The sequence below is a fragment of the Camelus ferus genome, chromosome 11 (genome assembly GCF_009834535.1).
Source record: "Camelus ferus isolate YT-003-E chromosome 11, BCGSAC_Cfer_1.0, whole genome shotgun sequence".
NCBI lineage: Eukaryota > Metazoa > Chordata > Mammalia > Artiodactyla > Camelidae > Camelus > Camelus ferus.
In genome coordinates this window covers 47,327,807-47,346,665 of record NC_045706.1, presented here as the reverse complement: position 1 = coordinate 47,346,665, position 18,859 = coordinate 47,327,807, and the positions used below count along the sequence as shown (strand labels likewise).

At 34.0% G+C, this 18,859-nt stretch overlaps 1 protein-coding gene across 7 annotated transcripts in view; it reads left to right on the top strand.

The window, feature by feature from the left end:
- Positions 1 to 18,859, top strand: part of CTNNA3 (catenin alpha 3) — a 1,348,033-nt gene that overhangs the window by 1,199,206 nt on the left and 129,968 nt on the right. The window lies entirely within an intron of this gene.

Here is an 18,859-nt window from a genome sequence, read left to right as displayed (position 1 = left end):
AAAGCATCTATTTTTGTTAATTGGCATTATCCGAAGGAAAAGTGAACTCTATTTTCATGACAGAAAGTGCTTTTATAATTTGGAGCAAACTGCCCTCTAAAGTGTTTACCCTCCCAGACAGACTGGAAGATAGGGCTGTCTTCTTTGATGATTACATCTCAAAGGGATGGCTCCCAGTTCCTTGAGAAAGACAGTCCTGGGTTATAAACCTGGGAAGAAGCATTAAAAAATATTTACATCTCAAGGGACAAAGAAAGAATTTACAATTATAAGTTTGTAAAATACATGATCTAAGAAAAGGCAGATTGGGGGGCCTCGAGTCAGAAAGAAGTCTATCTAAAGTTTAGTCAAGCTGAGGAGAGTTTTAAGATGGTCTTTGTCAGTACCTTAATTCAGGCACTGGCATCTCTCATCTAGATTTTCTTTAGCAGGCTCCTAATTTATTTCCTCTAGTTTTTGTAAACTTTCTTTCTCCTACTTGAACTTGTGTAATGTTTCTAAAGTGCAAATCTGTCATCTGTCACCAGGCATAAAACCCCTTGTAGGTTTCAATGTCTTTCCTTGCCCTTAGCATGAAATCTAATCCCTTAATGCCCTATGTAAGGTATAGATGTAGTTACAGATACACATAAAGATATAGATACAGTTAAAGATACATAGTTATAAAACTATGTTATAGATATATAGTTATAGATACAGATATATACTTACAGATACAGGTAAAGATATAGATATAGTTAAATATATATATATAGTTATAGCTATAGATACAGATAATAGATATAGTTATAAATATAGTTATAGATACAGATATAGATATAGTTACAGATGAAGATATAGATATAGTTAGATAGAGATATGCAGATACACTATAGCTGGAAAGAAGATAAGGAAACCCTTCCTTTTGTAAGACAGCTTGCCTCAGAAGTATACTAAGTCCTCAATATATTAAGCCTATGGGATTACATTAATTTCTTTCCTGACCTTTTCCCTTGCAACAGTTGTACCTGCTTGTGCCAAATTAATCTTACCATAAATTGCTGCATCACTACTCTGAAATATTTAGTGGCTCCCTACTCCCTAGTACCTGTTATATAAATATTAGTTGTTCTGCTTTTTTTTTTTTTTTTTTTTTTTTTTTTTTGCCTGAGTCCTTTATGATGCCTCCTATTCCTGGCCCTCTAAGGCATACAAATCCAAAAACTCATTTTTTATTTGCTAAAATCTTTCTTGTGTTCCTGATAGTTAGGACTATCCCTGAGTCTGATGGTCATGATCTTGCCCATGTCTGGATTATCTACCTTTTGTCTTTTGCATTCCCTCAAATAAAAAAATTCTTACAGATGAGCTCAACTCCCTTTATTTCCAAGAATTTTTCTTTACACTTAGGCTTTATTGATTTAATGATACAAAAAACTTCTGCTGAGAAGCAATCTAAAAGACAATGTACTTACTATTTTTGGATTTACATGCTAAGGTCATTAGGCTCTGTCCTTCTCTATCTATTGTGAAGTATTATACCCAGACAGTTTCATCTTTGTTTTATTTAAATTCTTTACCCTAACTGAAATTTAGTGTCATTTTTTTCTGACTTCATGAACACTGTTAATATTTTATCTGAAACATTTTATATTACAGGTATCTTAAGAGTTACTGAAATTTCAATCCAGGAAAGATTGTTACCAAGTATCTAATATACTATCACTTATCAGACAATAGAACTATATTAAAATATATGCATTTCACTATGCCTTGGTTGTTGGGAATTTCTAAATTAAAATTAATGCTTAGTAATTAGTCTTAAATGCCTGGTATGTTTGCCTCTTGTTTCTAATTGATTGTCTTATTTGTCTTTAGAAATAATTAATTTCAATACAAATTCTAATTTTAAAAAAGAAGTATTTTATTAGTTTTTCCCAATGTATTTTCCATACTGCTAGTTTTCTTTTGTCATCAATGAAGTAAAATGTTTTAAAGTGAGAGGAAAAGATAAGCATATATAGTATAGTATCCCTCTGCAGTCACTACAAGTTCTGTGATTTAAGGCTAAATCTTTCTAATCTTCCATTTAATTATAGAGCAGAACTTGGTATTTATAAATGTAGATTTCTTATCTTCTAATGTTGATGAACAACCCAAAAATTTATATATGAATTTATTTATAATGCCATGAAGGCATGAAGCGATATATTACGATATTTATGTATGACTCACATGCTGGTTAGTAAGCCTAGCCTTCCATCAAGCTTTCAACAGTGCTTTCTACCTGTTGATTAATTTGTAGCAGAGGAAATAGCAAGTAGAGAAACTTTGAGGAGGGAAAGCCCTTGAAAGTTAGTATTAGTGAGATGAGGGGATGTCTGAGACTAAAAAGGAGACCTGATCTTGTAGGGCACATAAACCATTGTCAGACATTTAGCTTATATTTTGAGTCAGATGGGAAGCTGTTGGAGAGCTTTGAGTGAATTTCATTTTAAAAGGGTCATTCTGAATACTGTGTTGAAAACAGGAGGAAGCAGGAAGTTAGAAAACTATTGCTATTCTCCAAGTGAACAATGATGGAGGTTAAGACAATGGTTTTTAAAATAGAGGGGCTGAAGGTTTTTGATTGAGCATATACAGTGATGGGCAAACCAACTGAATTTGCTGAACATTATATATTGAGTATGAGAAAGAAAAAGGAGTAAAGAATAACTCAAGGTTTTTGTCTTGAGAACTGGGAATGTGGACTTACCATTTATATTGCTACATGGGAGACTGAATTAAACAGATTGGAGATGGTGGAAGATCAGAAATTGATTTTGGATATGTCTAGTCTAAAAAGTCTATTAGACACCAACAGAAGATGTCAAGTAGGCAGATTTGAAATTTACAAACTAGACTGGAATTCATTTCACATACATAGCTTTATATTACAATCTTACAACCTTGAAAACTTATAGTGAAATCTGATATACTATGTTGTGACCATGATTTTTTTTCCCTCAAAGAAGCTATTTTAGTTTTAGATCTAGTTTCTCTCTACTTTCAGACCTCCCCCAAACCCTCCAGAATCTTCTCTTTTCTGACACCATTGCTGAATTGAATGTTACCTTTTTGGAAGGCCTCCATTGACCACCCTGCTTAGAACTGCAACCCCGTTTCCAGCCCCCATATAAACCTCTTCCCCTCTCTGTTTTTCTCCATAGCACTTCTTTTCACTGACATATTGCATCTTTACTTGTTTGTTTAGTCTGTCTACAGTAAATTCAATGAAGCCAACAATTTTAATCTTTTTTCCCAATGATGCATTCCCCAAACTAAAGTGCTGGGCACATAGTAAATATGCTATAAATATTTATTTAATGAATAAGTAGATGAATGATGTTGACCATAAATGAGAAAAGAAATGTGCAGAAAATTTGAGGAGAGGGGAGTTGTTTCAGATATAGCATTTGTATCTAACCAATAAATAGTCTACAAAACAAATAAGATAATTCTAATTTAAAAAATAGTGTTTTAATAAATAATCACCCCAAAAGTAGTCATTTGGAAAAATTTTCTGAGGCTAAAGTTTGCAGATGATTCTTTGCCTTTTTGAGCTTAGAGGTGTTTGTGATGGACCTCTGGCTGCAAGGTGCTGTCCTTTTCCCCATGCTTTTAATTGTTGTCATTGAAAAAGTCCTATTTCTTCTAATGTGGAAATTTTAACATATTATAAATTAAATAATTTTGAATTACTAGTCTGGTGAAATATGAAATATGAGCTTACTTTTTCAAGTGTATCAAGTAATCGTTAAAGTAGTAAAAAAAAAGCTCAAAAGCAAATCACATAATCTAAAAAATTATCTTCGCACATTGAAAGTACTACAGTCTAAATCTTGCATTTTAATAGCATATGTTTAATGAGTGATTATGAATCTTACTTTTTAAAAATAAATTTGAACATGTGTTTCTCATAATGAGGGGTACAGGCTATAGCACCATGTGAATGGCTTGGTTAAAATCCCACGAATGGACACAGAGCATAAACATCTGTGGAGTCATCAGCTCACTGAAGCTCATGTACTTGTAAGAAACAAAGCTTTTTAAAAACATCATCCCCAGACATGTCTCCTCCCTTTTGATTCTAAGACAATTTAAACAAGGAGAACACAATTTCTGGTGTCAGACTCCCAAGTTTGAATCCTGATTCTTATAGCTGTCTTATAGCTTATAGCTGTATAGCTGTCGACATTGAGCAGCTTACTTTGCTCCTCTGTCTCAGTTTGCTTTTTTGAAAAATGGACCTACTCACATCATAAGGTTATTGTGAATGAGTTAATATTTGTAGGAAGTGACACATCATTAAGTGACTAAAGTTAATTGTTACGGTGAGTCACATCACCACCAATATAACTGTCATTGTCATCGTCATCACCATCATTTGTTGAATGGATTCACATTTGTGACATCTCTGCTAAACTTGCAGCTTGGCAACATTCACTTACCTGATTAATCCTCTTAAAAATTTTCTGGAACAGTTCGTGGAGAAAACCAGCCTGCTTGGCTAACCTAAATAAAGTTCCTCCTATACATAGAGCCCTTTGCATAGGATCCTTTCATGGGTTTTTAGTTAATTTGTGGATATATGGTCCTTGAATCAGGGTAGGTGGCCAACCCTGGTCTAGTTTCAAGCTGTAGCTGAGAATAAAAGAAGCTGTATACTGTTTCCTTGAGTAGAGGGTTACGAGAGGAAATCAGGCTATAATGGGATATCTGGTGTGTTGCATGTTAAGATAGGCACATGAAATATAATACCACACACACAAAAATCAATGCCAGATTGTTGCCAAGGAAGATAAGAGTCATCTGCATCCAAGAAATGTTCACAAAGCACTTGCTTGTATGATTCACTGTCCTGGGTCACTTGGAGTTTTCAATCTAAGACACAGCCATTGAAATGTGTACAGGGAATATATAGTCAACACAATAGAAATGTGAACACATCACTACCTGACAAACAAAATAATCGCCTTCCACACTACTAGCAGCAAGTGCCTTGTACAAGGAGGGAATTTGATTGGGTTCTGGAAGTCTATGACTTGAGAGTATCAACAGAGAGTATCTGTCCAGGTTGGGTAGACATAGAGATACTCAAAATTTTCCTCATCAGTCTAACAGATTGTTATACAAAGTGTAAATTATTTATTTCCAATGTGACGGTTTGGAAGGTTTTGATCGCTCTGCTCTCCATCTACCATCAGCCCATCTTTGAAATTTAATGTGCCAGAGCTACTTCAGTCTTTTCCCCACCTGGTAGGCCTAACTAGAGATAAGAGGTCCAAACTCTTGTACAAGCAAAATCCTCAGTGCAGAAGAGAGGAAAGAACTTAGGTAGCAACAGAGTGCTTGATAGTTTCAGTTGGCTTGAAGGTTAGAATTTTAAAAGAAAGGAAAATCTTCTAAAATTAGTAGTGAAACACAGTTATCTTTTTAATAGCTCCTTTTAAGATGGTGGATGGCATTGATCTTCACTGGCTTTCTGATAGAATTTTGAAGTTTGACATTATTAAATTCGATTTTAGTAATACGTAAATTTAAAAAATGCCTCCAATGTCCTGTTGTACTAAAATTGCATGTCCTTTCCTCTTTCATAGATACGTGCTTTTGAACATGTCCTATATGTCCTATTAAGAAGAAATTATATACTTGAAATTAGACAAATGTAACTTTTAGGAGACCAGAATAATAGAACTGTTACCTGACATATACTTTTAGGAAAGTTGGAATTAGCACAGACTTCCATGAAAGAGTCGGTGTGATAAGAAAATATCTTCCTGGTTTAAATTTTTTTCTAAATTTGTTTTTAAATTATGCCTTAATCTGCAAAATATATGAATATACCCTAAATATCACAGTTGCCTACGATGATGATGATGATGATGATAACAGCAAAAACAGCAATTATTTACTTAATGCATAATATGTAGCAGGCGCTTTAAGTTGGTTGAATTCTCCACAATAAGCACTTGAAGTAGGTATTACTATCCCCACTTGAAAAACATAGAAAGAGAGACAGAGAGAGATTGTGCAAGTACCTGATACCACGTCGTAGGCAGTGACGCGGCTGAGACTGACCCAGGTGTGCCTGCCTCAGGATGCTGCCTGTGCTCCCACCCTTCCCCTTCATAGCACAGCCTGCCTTCCTGCAGTGCAGGCTTTAGACAGGACTGTTTGAATAAAACACGTCTCCATACGCCTGGCAAAAAAGTGCCAGATTTATGGGAAACTAAGGCTGATACACAAGTCTGGCCTCAAATCTCATTCAGGATGGCAGGAGTCTACATTTTGAAGTTGAGCTGCACAGAAGCAGAACCAGGGCCATTAAGTACACCTGCTGCCCACATCCATTTGCTTGCAACTGTATAGCCGTGAGGATAGCATTAGATCAGTGTAGTTCTGTGAAATGATGGAGTTAGAAACTACTGAAATTTCCTCAAATTATATAAAATGGTGTGATAGAGAAAAGGGATTTTTATTTCCAAAGTACAGTTTCTGAAAATATGCAGAAATCTCTCTTGGTTCCATCTGCTTTCATTTTTGTAAGAGGCAGTAAGAGGTAAACAGAAGAGCTCTGTCTTTTATTAGCGACAGTGTAGCTCATAGTAATTAATTTTTCTGAGATTCTGATACCTTATATTTCAATTCGGATAATTCAATGTATTCTAATTAGGAAGAATGCTTGTAAAGGATCTGATGTAGTGACAGAAACGTAATACATGCCCAGCACAAGATCTGTTTTATTAAAACAGTGATTATAAAATGCAGTCATGTCTAATCATAAGGGACTCGTGTATTGTGCAGTGAATTAAACACAAACCCTCTAAGTCAAGGTGAACCAGAATAGGTGAATAAAACAACAGCTTATGTTTTAATTTTCAGGGAAAGGATATAGAAGGAGGCATAAGGAATAGGGAGGGAGGCAGGAAGGAAGGGAAAAAGGAAGGGAAGAATTATCTTGGGGTAGAGAGAGCACTCTATTTATCAAGAGTGATAGTGTGCAGTGAACTGCAGAGTATGACTAATACAATCTGTACTAGATAATAAGACTAAATACTTATTTTCGTGACCTTGGGATGATGAAGGAATTTCTAACTATGATGATACCAAGACAGAAAAAAAAAAGAAAAGAAAGGAAAAAGCAGGTAAACTTTGCTCCTGAGAACCCAATATAAAAAATAAAATAAACCAAAACAAAGAGACAAAACACAAAATGAAGTCTGAAAAACTGTTAAAAGAAAAACATCAATTATATAAGAAAGTGTTTGTATATAAACAGATCCTCACCAATTAGTGAGAAAAAATGATTCCTCCTTCCCCAGCCCTCACCCCCACCAAGAGAAAAAACAAGCATAGGCTTGAACATGATAGTCACAAAAATACATGCACATTTAAAATAAGCATGTACATAGTTGTTCCATCTCATCAGAAATTACAGGAATGCAAATAAGAACAACCATGTAATACTATCTCTTTGTCATATGTGCAAAAAAAAAAGATTGTTGATATGCATAGTCGTAAAGATATCTTGAAAAGTGGACACTTAAACTTGTGGGAGTATTAGGGTAAACTTTCCGGAGGGAAATTGGAAGTTATGCATTGAAACTGCTTATAAAAATGCTTTCTCTTTGTCTTTTAGAATTTTTCCTACATATACACATACGTACCTATAGACATACACCCATATTTATCTACCCATCTGCATGTATACATACATATATACAGAAATGGAAAACACCTGATAACTATTAAAAACTTATAGATGATACTAGATCTATATGATGGAATAAGAGATATTTTAAATTGTGATGAAGCTGTATTTTATAGTGAAATACTTTAAAAAATTTAAAAATAAATAACAGAAAAGTGTATATGGTTAAGATCACATTTTTATAGTAAAATTTATAGAAATAATCACATGTATATGTAGTATTCAAGGCCCCTCACTTTCAAAATCTTTAGTGTATGAAACAGTATTTTATAAATATACAAGTACTATGGATGAAAGTGCAAAGACAAAAAGAAGTCAATCTTACTATTTCCAGGTTTATACATAATTTTATACACCCATGGTCCAAATAAATTTCAGGGGGAAAGAACTACCTATAGTTTACAACTAGAGAAAATCATGGTTATAAATTCATTCTGTTTTTCTAATCTTTAAGTTAAAGTTTCATTAATAAAAAACATGTGCTCTTTTACTGAGTATTTAATAAGGCATGTGTTGTTAAAACCTGGGGTAAGAAGAGATTTCTCTTCTCCATATTTTGGTGGAGGCTGCTGATTCTCTATTCAAACTGGTGAAATATCCTTTTACCTCTTAATGAAAAATAGCACCACCTCCTGATTGACTCTAACATGTTGATGTTCGGATACCAACTAACAAGGAAATGGGGTCTGTGTCAAAGTGATAGAACTGTGGTTTAGTGACCAGTGTTGCAGTCTGGTCCTCATTGGTAGAGCAGAACTTCACAATTTCAGTTCTGTTGCTCACTTACTGTTAAGAATGATTAAAAGCAAAATACAGATTAACAGACAAGCTCACCAGATGTGGCTGGCTCCGCAGTCTAACCAGCACAGCAGGATTAGTCAGAGCCCCGGAATCCACTGACCCTTGGCCAAAATACTAGTGTAGGAGCTTCTCAACTGTGGTACCAATAGCATTTGAGGTCAGATGAGTTTCTGTTGTTTGAGCTGTCCTGTTCACTGTAAGGTATTGAGCATCATCTCTGACTTCTACCCAGTTGATGCCAGTAGCATCCCACCTTAGTTGTGACAACCAAGAACACCCCCAAGAGATTGTCAAATGACACTAAGGTAGGGCTTAGAGGGGAGGAGAAAGGTAAGACCAACCATAGAACCAGCCATTCTTTCTTGGAAAAGTTTTCCCTTTTGATTGTGTCCTTCTAATTATTTTTATGTTAAAATACTCTTCTTTTTTTAAATAAAATGATAGTGAGAGTAGATGGTAATTTTCTGTGTGTCAAAGTTTTTTGACCTCCACTACTTTTTTTGTTTATTTGAATGTGTGCATGTGCACTCGTGTGTGTGTTTCATGGCCTTACTTGGAAAAATAGAATGATTTGCAACATGTTGTATTTTTCTTTTTCTGATTTAATAAAGAAAAGTACAGGTCTAAGCAATCCCAGACTTGAGTACCTTTGGCAGAATACATTCTGTTTCATCTTTGACTTTGAAAATGTTTCTAATTACTATAGACTTTGTGAGCTGTTTGTATTGCAGTAGAAATGGTTCTTCCAAATACCTTGGAATTTTACCTTTGAAAGCTTGACTCATTGAGGCCTTAATTTTATGGTGTTTGTGCTCATCCGTAGGCACAGCCTCATCTATCTTCTGTCTCAGTGCTAAGTTAGGCTCATGCGTCAGATGCTGCCTCTTCAGCAGAGTTTCATTTCTAGTTCCTGAATGGAATTTTACTTGGAAAGACCTTGTAAGCTGCTAAGTGCCTTTCTAATCCAGATGTTTGCCTCTCCAAATTCACGTTCAGAAGGCAGGAAGAATTATGTTTCGTTTCTTTAACTTTGGCATATGTTCTGACCATATGGATTTAGCTTATACACATTCAGTGTATTGTTTGCGCTGCTGATGTGGAATAGGTGTTCCTGTTAACCCTGTGTTTTCATGATTGCAGCAGCAAAGGAGTTTTACCCATTTTGAATCTCAGGCAGTAACTACTAGATTTTAGCCTAAATACCTACAGAAAATAATTTTGAAGGGACTCCATAAAAGAAAGAAATTGAATTACCTACATTTTTTTTTTTTATACAGGGAAGAGGTCTTTAATTGAGATCTGACAATGTAATACAGAAAGTAGTAGCTACATTGAGTCTTATGATGTTGGTTTGGAGAATTATGAATACTATTGGTAGTGTAATGATAAGCATAGATATATAAAAATAAACTAGCTGTTTCTAGCACTTAAATTTAGGTTCAGTCAGTTCCCAAAGAATTTTAACTGCTAAAAACAGCTAGCACTTAAACTTAGATTCTTTGGGGACTAGTTGAATTGTCAAACTAAAATGCCAACATGGTGACTCTCTTGGAACACTACCAAATTCCCTTTTTTTCCCCTCTAGATCTTAAAATTAGGAAAATGCAAATAATAATGTTACACTATAAATGAGGAAACATTATTCAAAACACTAGCATAATTAACTCATTACACAGAGAAGTTGTAATCTCTTCCAGATGCACTTGAATTATACTCAGAATTGCTATGGTCCAAATGATTGGATGACCACTGGTCAAACTATACCAACAGACATAAATTCTCAGTTTCTTGCTTGGAAAACTCATGGTGAGACTAAAAGACTTGCCCGAAGTAGGCCAGCAAATTAATGAGAGACCCACTCAGTGCCTCCTCTATTGTGTCACATTTCCTCTGTTACTTTACTCCTCTGACTTTTCTCCCTGCTCATTTCCCCCATAAAAACAATTTATTTCTCACTAATGTAATCATTTTGTTATTAATACTGAATAAAAGTACTACCTGAAAGTTTTAAAATGAGTATCATTCTCGTTTGGCAAAATTTTTTAAGCTTTTTCTTTTCTGTGTGTTTTTTTTGAAATATTCTAAGGCACAGTCTTGGAAAGGGGCGCTAGTTTGAAGGGATTCTTTTGTAGCTTCTTCTATTTTGATTTTTAACATATTGCCTTACTTTGTAAATTCTCACATGCAGCACAGGAAGGCTTTATCACTTTCCGCTGGAAGAATCCTTGACGATTTCTTACTTCGTCAGGAGAGTCCAGGAAGTTTTGGCCTCTGAGAACAAATTTCTAATTAGTTTCCGTGTTCTGTCATGTAAGATTCCATGAAAATTTGGTGATGTTATTACACAGAATCTTAAATAAGTAAATACACAAATAAATATATAAATAGATAGATGATAGATACATAACATTGAAACATGCCAGAGAGACTTGCATCTTATAAAATGTCCCAAACATTTAATTTTTTAATTGTAGGATTCCTGTCTTTGGGAGAACAGTTCAAAATCCACTTGAGGATTTACTAAATTAATCTGTGGCTTAAGGAGGAATACAGAAAACAGAAAGATTCAGTGTGCATACAAATAAAACATTCAGTTCATTGAAGATGAGTTCTTTTTCTAAGAATTATCTTTTTTCTTAATCCCAGCCATTCTACTGAAAAATGTTTATTTGGGAAACATTTACCTTAGGTACAACCCTTCCAGCCTGTTACATTTACTGAATAATTATACCTGCATTTTTATACATAATCTAAAATTTAAAAATGATATTCAGTTTCTGGTAAATTTCAAGGCATTGAAGACTGAAATCGGACCTAAAATTAATAACCATTGTAATGGAAGATCTACATTTATGGGGATAATCTAGTATTGTGCAGTGTTTTAGGTAACATTTTGATGAGGCACACTTTTGGAGCCAATAAGGATACATCTTGAAAGTACTTTTTTTTTAGATTCTATATGTATGTGAAATGTGTCTTTCTCTGACTCATTTCACTTATGTCACTTAGCATAATGACCTCTGTGTAAATCCTTGTCTCAGATGGCATGATTTCATTATTTTTTGTGGTTGAGTACTATTCCATTGTGTGTATATGTGTGTGTGTGTGTGTGTATGCCACATCTTTATCCATTCATCAATCATTGGACACTTAGCTTGTTTCGATATCTTAGCTATTGTGAATAATGCTGCAGTGAACATGGGGGTACTTACATTTTTGATAGAATCTAAAAAACAAAACAAATGAACAAACATAGCAAAACAAGAACAGAGTCATAGATACAGAGACCACATGGGTTCTGGTGGTTTCCAGAGGGGAGATGGTAAGGGAATGGATGAAATAGGTGAGGGAAATTAAAAGGTCTAAAGATCCAGTTATAAAATAAATGAGTCACAAAGATAAAATGCATAGTGTGTTGAATATAGTCAATAATAGAGTAATATCTTTTTATGGTGACAGTAACTAGACATTGTGGTCATCATTTTGTAATGTATAGAAATGTTGAGTCATTATGTTCTGCACTAGGAACTTACATAGTGTTGTAGGTAAGTTACACTTTAAAAACTAACCAGACAGACAAACAAACTCATAGAAAAAGAGATCAGATCTGTGGTTACAAGAGGCTGGGGGTAGAGAAACGGAGAACTGGACGAAGGTGGTCAAAAGGTACAAACTTCCAACTGTAAGATAAGTAAGTACTGGGGATGTTAACGTGCAACACGATTAATATAATTAATACTGTTCTATTGTTACATATAAAGTTAAGACAGTAAAACCTCATCACGAGTAAAAATATTTTTTCTTTTGTGTATAATGAGATGGATGTTCACTAGATTTATTATGGTAGTCATTTCATGATGTATGTAATTCAATCATTATGTTGTACACCTCAGACTTAATACACTGCTATATGTGAATTATCTCCATAAAACCAGAAGCAAAAAACAAACAAAAGAAAGTACATTTGGTCTCTTCTGAAGAATCACCTCCATTCTTTTTTTTTTTTAATTGAAGTATATTCAGTTTACAATGTTGTGTCGATTTCTGGTGTACAGCACAATAATAGTCATATGTATACATACATATATTCATTTTCATATTCTATTTCATTATAGGTCACTGCAAGATATTGAATATCACCATCTTTGTTAATGTCAGTCAATCTGAGAAAAAGTGGGTGCTTAGGGAACTGGAATAGAAAAATCCTTTCTTCCTGGGACTTGATAACCTATGGTTATATTTGGGACACAGTGATGTTGCTAGGTGCCCGGGTGGTCAGCAATGAATGCTAAAATGATTTCCATAACATTGAGGGTGAGCAGTAACTGGGAGAGGTAATAGCCATTTTTAGATCCCTCTTTACCAAGACTATATTACTCAGCATCTGACTGTCATTGTTAATCTCTAATGTTTTGTCTAATGTTGTTATATATATAATCCAGTCTCATGTTGGAGATTGGCTGTAAATATTTAAGAGAAATTTTGTTTGTCCGCACAAGCAGGATATTAAGTAGGAAATTTGTAGGAAGAGGGTCTGTGGCCCAAGTGAAACCAGGGATATGGTGAAAGTGATAATTAGGAAAACAAACCCAAGGAAAGGGAACGAGTAACACAGGATGCTTTGTGCAGCTACCTTCCTGCTCATGGTGTTCCTCTTAGCAGGAACTGTCTGGACAACATCCTGTTTTACTGGGATATTAAAATCCATTAAACATCCTACGTCATAAGTTGCTTGTCATGTAATGATGGTATTCTAGTTATAAGATTAGGCAAAGCTTTCTTTAAGAAATGAAAATGCTACTCAGCCATAAAAAAAATGATAAAATGATGCGATTTGCAGCAACATGGATGGTGCTGGAGAATGTCATTCTAAGTGAAGTTAGCCAGAAAGAGAAAGAAAGAAAAATACCATATGATATCGCTCATGTCTGGAATCTAAAAAAATAAATAAATAAATAAAAGACAAATGAACTTATATATAAAACAGAAACAGACTCACAGACATAGAATACAGACCTGTGGTTGCCAAGGGGGAGGTGGGTGGGAAGGGATAACCTGGGAGTTTGAGATTTGCAGATACTGACTGGTATATATAAAATAAACAAGTTTATAATTTGTAGCACAGGGAAATATATTCAATATCTTGTAGTAGCTTATGATGAAAAAGAATATGAAAATGAATATATGTATGTTTATGTATGACTGAAGATTTGTGCTGTATACCAGAAATTAACACAACATTGTGAACTGACTATAACTCGATTAAACAAAAAATGATGATGTTTCCAAAAATAGGTGGACTTTTACAGCTGCTTAATTTATAAGTAAATGTTCTGATTTGCTTTGGTGGGTATCTAGAATCCTAGGATAATAACTTCTTTTTTTAAGCAAAAAACTCAACTTATTTAAACTAAAAAAATAAAAGCAAAAACAGTTCATCCATCTCTCCTACCTCCACCAACCCACATCTGTGGCAGCCATCAGTCTATTCTCTGTATCTATGATTTTTTTAAATGTTTTTTTTTTTTTTTGGTTTCACATAAAAGAGAGATTGTATGGTCTTTGCCTTTTTCTATCTGACTTCTTTCACTTAGTATAATGCCCTCATGCTAGTTTCATACATGTTGTTGCAAATGGCAGAATTTCCTTCTTTTTTGTGGCTATATATGGATGTATATCTACCTCACGTTTTCTTCATTCACCTACTGATGGGCATTCAGGTTGTTTCCATATTTTGGCTATTATAAATAATGCTGAAGTGAACATAGGCTAGGAAGCATGTATCCTTTAAGTTAGTGTTTTTGTTTTCTTCACATAAATACCCAGGAATGAGATTGCTAGATCTTATGATTGTTCTAGTTTCAATTTCTTGAAGACCCTCGATATTGTTTTTAATAGCGGCTGCACCAATTTACATTCCCACCAGTAGTGCACTAGGGTTCTCTTTCCTCTACAGCCTCACCAACATCGTTATTTCTAGTATTTTTGATGATGGCTATTCTAACAGATGTGAGGTGATATCTCATTGTGGTTTTCATTTGCATTTCCCTGATGATTAAAGATGTACAGCATATTGTCATGAACCTGTTAGTTATCTGTGTGTCTCCTTTAGAAAAATGTCTATTCGGAACTTCTGCCCATTTTTAAACCAGATTGTATTTTTGCTGAGTTGTATGAGTTCTCCATATATTTTGACTGTGAGCCTGTTAGCAGATACATGATTAGCAAATATTTTCTCCCATTCAGTAGGTTGCCTTTTCATTTTGTTGATGGTTTCCTTTGCTATGCAGAAGCTTTTTAGTTTGAGCTTTAGTCTCATTTGTTTATTTTTGCTTTTGTTGATTTTGCTTTGGTGTCAGACATTTAAATCATTGCCAAGACTTATGACATGGAGCTTACTGCTTGTGTTTTCTTCAGAGGGAGTTATGGTTTCAGGTCTTATTTCAAGCCTTTAGTCCAGAGTTAATTTTGTGTGTGTGGTATTAAGATTGTGTTTCATTTTTTTTTCTTTTGTGTGCATTTTGTTGTTTTTCCCAGAGCTATTTATTGAAGAGACTTTTCTTTCCCGATTGGATATTCTTGGCTCCTTTGTTTAAATTAATTGACTGTATATGCATGTATTTTGGAGCTCTTTATTCTGTTCCATTGCTCTACATACATACATGTTTTTATGGCAATACCACACTGTTTTAGTTACTACAGCTTTGTAATATAGTTTGAAATCAGGGGGCATGATACCCCCAGCTTTATTGTTCTTCCTCAGGATTGTTTTCACTATTCAGGGTCTTTTTTGGTTTCATACAAATTTTAGGTATTTGTTCTGTTTCTGTGAAAAAAGTCATGGGAATTTTGATAGGGGTTGCACTGAATCTGTATAATATTTTGGACAGTATGGACATTTTAACAATATTAATTCTTCCAATTCATAAGCATAAGATACCTTGCCAGTTGTGTCTTCAATTTCTTTTATTAATGTTACAGTTTTCAATATACAGATCTTTCATCTCCTTGGTTAAATTTATTCTGTCTTATTTCAATTACTTTTGATGTAATTGTAAATGAGAATGTTTTCTTAATTTATCTTTCTGATAGTTTATTATTAGTGTATGGAAATGCAACAGATTTTTGTGCATTAGTTTTGTATCCTGCAACCTTATTGAATTTATTCTAACAGTCTTTTTTCATGAAGTCTTTAGGGCTTTCTATATCTAATATCATGTCATCTGAAACAGTGACAGCTTTATTTCTTTAATTCCAATTTGAATGCCTTTTATTTCTTTTTGGTTCTAGTATTAAAGCCAAGATCCAACATTGTATTTAGTTGTCAAATCCCCTAGTCTCCCGTTAACTATGATGACTCCTTAAATTTCTTTGCCTTTTATGCCCTTGATATTTTTGAAGAGTACAGATCAAGTATTTTATAGAATGTCCCTTGATTTGGATTTACTTATTGATACTGATTGATTGATTGATGGATTTTCTCATGATTAACTTAAGTTTTCTCTGTCCGTCAAATCAGGAGGTACAAGATGTCAATAGGTCACATTTCTCATGTTATTGGTCTTTGTCCCTTGGCTAAAATTTTGGTTGTTGGCTTTTTCTATTGTAAAGTTATATTATTTTTTCTTTGTAATTAATGGAGAAAATGTTTTAAGACTATCAAATTTATTTCTTTTCATGTTTTTATCTACTAATTTTAATGTTCATCACTGAAACTTGGCACAAATATTACAGTGATGTTTGCTTAATGGCAATTTTTATGTCCCCTTATTCTTCATTTATTAACTAGAATTATAAGGAAGAGCTGCCCCTTCTCTCAGATTATTCAGTTTATTCTATCACGGTGGTCTAGTGCATATTTTTATATTCTATGCATTTTAACCTATTTTGTTGACCAATTGTCCAAACTTTGGTATTGGAAACTTTTAGAATCTGGCTTCTGTTTCTTTTTAACATGTTCTCCCTGTTCCTCTTTGAGGAACTGTTTACTTCTGGGCATCATAAGATGATCCAAGCTTAACCAATATGTCAGTTCTTATAACTGATGCATCTTACTGATGTCCAGTGGCACCTGCCCAAGACAAGCAAGTATTTGCATAGCGTTTCTTCCAGCAGGTACCTGCCTCTCCCTAGACTTTAGGTTATTTGGTTGCCTGTGACTTCTGAACAAGGTGACCTTCTTGTTCCTTCCAGCTTGACTAAACTTTAGACAGATTTTTTTTCTGACAGTCCTGTTCCTTTTCTTAGAGCCTTTACTTCACGAAACTTGTAATTGTAAATTCTTTCTCTTTCCCTTTGAGGTGTAAATATTCTCCAAGGCTCTTGCCAGGTTTACAATCCAGGAATTCTTTCTTAAGGACCTGAAAGCCACCCACACCTTTGAAATGTAATAATCAAGAAAGTAAGAGTATCTCATCTAGTAGCCTCTGCGGGACAGTAGAAGCCAAACTTTAATAAGCACCATTACTAAACACAGATGGCCTAGTCACACTGACGAACCTCCCCCTCAGCGTCCTCTAGTACTTTCTACTAGCTCACTCCAGTGCTTAGAAACTCTCCCATCCTTTGTTTCAGCAGATTTGAGTTCAATCTCTCTCCTCTATTGCAATATTCTTGAATAAAATTTTCCTTGCATGTTTAATTTAGCCAGTGCAAACTTTTATTGATATCTCCAATGGGTTGAAAAAAATGTCATGAACGTTTAGATTTTCTGACTTGTTCTTTTCAATGTGGAAGCAATGCCTTCTCCAATTTTCTAAATACTCTGATAAAAACTAGATAGGTTATAATTTTAAGTTATTTTTGTTCCCACTTTGTGAAATCCTCATATAATTCCTAAACATTTTTCCAATTTTTTTCCTGACACACAAATTAAGTACATCGTAGGTTTTTAAAGAGTTTAAAAATGTTGGGTTGCTATAACAGAATGAGAAGGAAACAGTCACAGAAGGTTAGTCTGAAGTAGAAGTAATAAGGCAGAAATGCTGAGTAGAAAGGTGGTCTGTGGGGATATAAGTGCTCTTAGGGAATTTTGAGTTCTCACAGAATGTATGATAAGGAGTTTGACTCAATTTTGTTTATTTTAAAATATGGAAACTTCAGCTAATTGTGGATCAGAATGAAAAAATTAGGGCAGTTACCCATAACATAATTACAAGACAGTATTTGAGGATTTTCTAATTTGACACAATTTTTAAATACCTAGCAAGTGGTAAGCTGGTTACATATTATAAAAAACATAGCTGTTCACTTTGGGGATTAAATAATCTATATTTGACTGATTATAGTCTAACGAGTTTTTTTTTCTTTACCATGTGTAAGTGATGACAGGCATTACCAGCATATTTTTATAGATCATAAACATGGCATTATATTAAATCATATATATATATATATATATATAGGCATAATATGTGGACAAATGTCATGAATATTTGTATTTCTATATCATATTCTCAGATTGCTATTTTATCAAGAAAAATGTTGTTAGAAAAATAAAATAAAGTATTTAAATTACCGTAAACTATTGGGAGGAATTATGTTAATTATATTTATATTCTATTATACATTTAATGCATGTATAAATTTTATAAAATTATATTCATTACAAAAGTATAATTAAGAACTATGAAAACTATCAGTAGAGACAGAATTTTTTTCTCAAATTATACATATTTTCATGGTATATACCTTGTCAAGATTTTATCTTTAACAAAATATTTGAATTAGTTATAAATGAACTATAAGTATCACATCAACAAAGATATACGGAAACCATATTTAGTAAAATACTTGCTTTCCTGGAACTCCTATAGAACAAGTTATTTTGGACCAAGATGCACATTTTTAAACTTAAAAATAATGTGTACTGGAATTGGTTTTCAAATTATATTCCATGCATTTTTAACTTACCTACCACAATATTCTAAATATAATTTGATACTTTCTGGACAGGGAGATTTTAAGCTCCTTGAGAGCAGGAATGGTGCCATATAACTCCACTATGCAGCAGAAAATCAGTAAATGCTGGGTGATGATGCTGTAGATTACTCACTGTCAGTATTATGACCAAACATAACTGCACTCTGCTATAATAACAGTGATAGGATGGAGGTATCCTGATATGAGCAGGAGAGTTCATTCATAAACTGAAAGTCCCCCAACTGTCTGAGCTTTCTGTCTTCTACTTAATAGATTTTCTTTTCCTTCCTTGGTGTCAGACTAGTGCATCTCCTGTCTACTTGCAATTTACTCAAAACTGGGGCATGGAATTCAGGTAAACAAACTTACTTAAACTGTGTGCAAAATAAAATTTACTAGACTCTG